General features: G+C 34.1%; 1 long non-coding RNA gene across 1 annotated transcript; it reads left to right on the forward strand.

Annotated features, from left to right (window-relative positions):
- Positions 1-2,124: 2,124 nt before the first annotated feature.
- On the forward strand, positions 2,125-4,278 carry LOC144648724 (uncharacterized). The gene is made up of 4 exons (XR_013569753.1): positions 2,125-3,435; positions 3,529-3,665; positions 3,924-3,976; positions 4,209-4,278. It is a non-coding gene; the product is annotated as an uncharacterized LOC144648724 (long non-coding RNA).
- Positions 4,279-4,603: the final 325 nt, after the last annotated feature.

The raw sequence follows: 4,603 nt of genomic DNA on the forward strand, positions 1-4,603 counted from the left end.
ATTGTGAAATTAAATGTTTGGTTTCAAAATGAGAGTAGATTCTATTTTAATTTTCCACGATTATTTTTCTTGAAAACCGTATACATCTTGGCGGGAAACGAATTTACACGGTATGTCCTGGCAAAGAAGTTTCAAACAAGGGTGTTTTGCTGTTGATTTACAAGGGATCAATAATTATTTTAGATGTTGTTATTTTGGAGGTTTTGTTGGAAGCCATTTTGAATTTTTTTGGCTCTTCATTTTTGCCCCCATTTGATCATTCCCGTAACTTTACATCCCACATTACCCCCCTCCCCATAAGTATTTTTAACCAAATGCTGAGAAATCAGGCCCCGAAAACAATCGGGAATTTAAAGATGGCGGAATTTCACGCCAAACACCGTGCGACCAAAAATATCTCTCACTTCGCAAAACAAAATTCTAGTAAAACAATTACCCTTTATACGTGACCTACAATGATGCAGCTTTGTCGCTTATGTAGTGAATTTCTCGGGAAAACTTCGCTTTTCTAGCAAACCTCCAGCTTTTGTAGCCCTTTTGAGGTAAAGGCGACAGACGTCCATTTCGATGGTGCAAAATTAAATCGAATTTTCTCGCGATTTTACAAAAAAATATGCGGTTTTCGAGCGTTCCCCGATGGCTCCACTTTCGTTCCGCCATATTAACTCAGTGGATAATGAAATCCCAGCAAAAAGGCCGAATATGATTGGTTTAAAGACAAAGGCCCTTCGCTTTGTGACGCGTAAACAAAGGCGGTGGCTTTGGTTGTTAAGTTGTTGCTAAGTTAAAAAGGGCGTGCGCTGAGTCGCATGACTGCGGGCGCAGTCGGACTAAATTTCCGCTCTGAAAGTGACGTGATCGGCAAAGAATGGCCACGGAAAGAAAAAGGTGTAGGATTCCAGTTTATGCAGCGACGCCGGCATAGAATCTGAGAAAACATTGACACAAATTAAAGAGAAGTGGCGCTCGTTATTCGGTAAATACAAAGCCAAACACTGCCAGGTAAAAAGTTTACCTCGGGTATTTATTTGCAATGTAACCGGAGAATTTAACCTGACCGGAAACCCAAACCGATCCCAACCCAAGGCAATTACCCACGGGGTTACCTCGGGCAGAAGGCAAGTGTAACCGCAACTATTAAGCAACTTATTTTTCTGTTTTTGTTTTTGCCTTTCTCCAGGCCATTAAAGGTGATGGCTGCTAGTGTAAAATCAAAGATATTTTGGAATATCTTTTAGAAATGAAGGACTTCCAATATATCTTTAAAGGGGAAGCGGAACCCACAATCCAATTGCGCTTTACTGGGGATGGGCGCCAAACCTCAAAAAAGATTGGTTCGGTGATGGCTGTCTTTTCTGTGCTGCAGGAGGGAAAACACAAGCCTAACTGCATGCCTTTACAATGGCAAGTTGCAAAGATTTTTATTCAGATTTAACAACTGAACAACTAGTAGTTATACTGTCATAGAGACTTATGATAAATTATAATTCACTAGAACTTGACTTCATCTAGTAAGCTAGCAACTATCATTTGACCTTTATACCCATGACTTTTTACCTTTTATTATTATTATTATTATTATTATTATTATTATTATTATTATTATTATTATTATTATTATTATCAATTGTGCTGTGCTGTGCCCATATGTCAGCTTACCATGAGTTGCATTTCTTTTATTAGGAAAGGAAGGACATGAGGAACTAACTTCCTGCATGAAAGGTGTTTTTAAAGAAATGAGAGATTTAGAAAGAACTGGCCTCAATTTTTAATTGGCCGCCATTTTAGAATCGAGTGGTTAGTATTTATTATGTGTTGTTGGTTTTTATATTAATTTCTTTCAAGGTGCTTTTCACTGGGTTTTCTTTTATTTTTAAATATCCCCAACATCATTTCTATAAATTAGACTTTCCTTTTTAAGAAAGCATTTCGCGTTTAAGCGTTTTAACTTTTCAATCACACTGTTTCTAGTTTGATTTGTATGTAGGTTCATTCTAATTTTTATATTTTTATATTATTTTTACATATAGTAAACAGCGCTTTAGAATATTTATAGTTTTTAGCGCTATATAAATGTATAAATTATTATTTATAAATTATTAATTAATTATTATTATTAATTCCAATTCAATAACAAAACTGTGGACATGCTTCTGCATGTTCTGACTTCAGTGTTTTACTAGCATGACTGATGTGTTTTCTTAATGTACTTTAATTAGGTTGGTGTGCAGTGACTGTGAATTCTTGGAAATTTTGCTTGGTCTTTTAGGTGCAAAAGCGAAATACTTTTGCATTTGGTGCAAGTGTTCAAGGGAACTAATTCTAACTTTTAGAGTAAGTTTGATAGTTTAACATATCCTTTGATCTTTGTTTCAATTGAAAGGTAACGAGTTAAATGTTGTTCTAGAAAAGCTTATCCTAAAAGCTTTTCTAAGTGACATGGCAGACAAGTCACTATCCACTATCAAGACTTGACGTGCTTAACAAGACATCCCTTGTCAAACTTTTTAAGGAGAGAGCCCATAGTCCTTGTTGAACAAATTCGAGGGAAGTTTGAGGGAATTTTTGTTTTTGCAGACTTGATGGCAGCTTTAAGTGCGTTTAGTTTTCAACATATGGTTGAACAGTGTTACTCTGAGCTATATTTGATTGTGTTTGTTATACTCTTTTCCCTTGTTATTTCAGTAATTATGGATATGATCGAAAGGCGGACGTGTCATTTTTGCTTAACCTTGAAAAGCTTGACCACTTTCCCGATCGATTGGCTGTGTTTGCCTTGCGATCACATCATCTGTTTGGCTTGTTTCCAAGAGAAGAGAGCCCTCTTGGAGAATACTTACCATTGCCCTTCCTTTGGACTTGCTATGCCGTATGGTTCTTCAATTTATTTTTGGTTGGAGGCGACTCAAGTTGCCGCACAAGAGCAGGAGAGAAATGAGCTTGACGAGCTCGATTAGTTCATAACAGTTGGAAAATATATTAGATGGAAAAAGAAGTTCTAGTTGACAATTAACTTTGTTCCTTTAGTCATTTTTATTGTTGAACACTAGTAATTTCTATAATATGTTCTATGATATCTTAGATTAGTTTTGTTTATATACCCTTTCTTATATTTGATATTTTTAGTATTATTTTTCATACTTATTATTTTTCATTCTTAGGCTGCTGCAAAATTATATATTCGTGGATTTCGTGTACTTTGCATTATTTTCTAGTAGTTTTTCACTTTTCGTTTTGCTGTACAAGGACGGGTTGTCTGCTTATTCCGCGTTTTGCTTATTTTACTAGCAATATGTATTTTAAAGCTTTATTAACTTTGTCAATTTTGTAGAATTTCCTCGTTTTTAATACCAAGTTATGAGTTCTGGAATAAGACAAAACAAATTAAAATGGACCAAGACTCAAAACGGAAAATAAGGTTATTGGCCAGATGGGGTAAGTATCCTTTCATGTTTATTGTTTTTTCTGAGAATTCTTACTAAGTAGTATCATTATAACACTAATATAATGTTCTGTCAAACATTTCAGTTTGTATACTGTACTTCAAAATGAAGAGCTCTGTAGTAATGGATTGGGTCGTGTTGAGATGCGACCATCTCATCTGTATCCATTGTGTGAAAAAAACACAAGGAGAAGCTGAAACAGCGGAAAGAATGCGGTTGTGGGTAAGTAAAATTGCCGTTTTTACTTTTGAAAAAAAGGTGTTAAAATTTTCGATACATTTTTTTTAAAAGCAGATATAATGAAAGGTGTTTCTGTTTTTCGTGTAATCGCAACAAAAGACAAATAAAAGAAGTTAGATATGAAATCGGGCAACACAGTGAAAACATTATTTGAATATAAGATCAGAGAGATGCTGCAGTAAATTTAGTTGAAATTGAAAGAAACCAAAACTTAACATGTGATACTTCTTTTCATTACAGAGAGAAGTTTGAAAATGGCATGTATGAATACATAAGAAAAGAACCATGCGGCTGTAAGTATTGTGCAAAATATTCGTTTTACACATTAAAGAAGTTGAGATTCTTCTTAAAAGTGCATTCTGTAAAACATTACTAATCTTGCAATAGAGAACGATTTTAGATGAATATTCTGTCAAAATATCTCCACAATGTTTTTCGAGATAGCAATAAAATACAGTGGCTTAATTTGTTATGTGAGTTTCATTTTATAAAGCTCAGTATAACTCTTATTCTTTGTTTTTTTAGATAACATGGCAGTTGAAAAAATAAAGAGCACAAAGTGAGAAGCAACAGCAAAGAGATATCTCCAGAAAAACAAATAAAGCATTCAGATGTAAGAAATGTACACGTTATTTTGCCTATAGAATTAGCAATGAATGTAACCTGCACTATTTTTTTAATAATGAAATCAGTTTTTTACTTATCTTTTTTTAAGGTATAAACTTTTGTGAACAGGCTAACAATTTACGAAATAACAAATTACTTTTGTGACCTGGAATGTAATGGTGATCTGTTGCCAAGAAAATTTTAACATAACTGTGTTATACATTTCCTAATTAGGCTATCACACAGATGGTAGTTTTTAGTTTGACATTTTTTTGCCTTGGAATTCACTTAGAATATTTCTATGAATAGTGATG

The sequence above is a fragment of the Oculina patagonica genome, chromosome 4, assembly GCF_052425735.1.
Source record: "Oculina patagonica isolate OP01 chromosome 4, crgOcupat, whole genome shotgun sequence".
In the NCBI taxonomy this organism is placed as follows: domain Eukaryota; kingdom Metazoa; phylum Cnidaria; class Anthozoa; order Scleractinia; family Oculinidae; genus Oculina; species Oculina patagonica.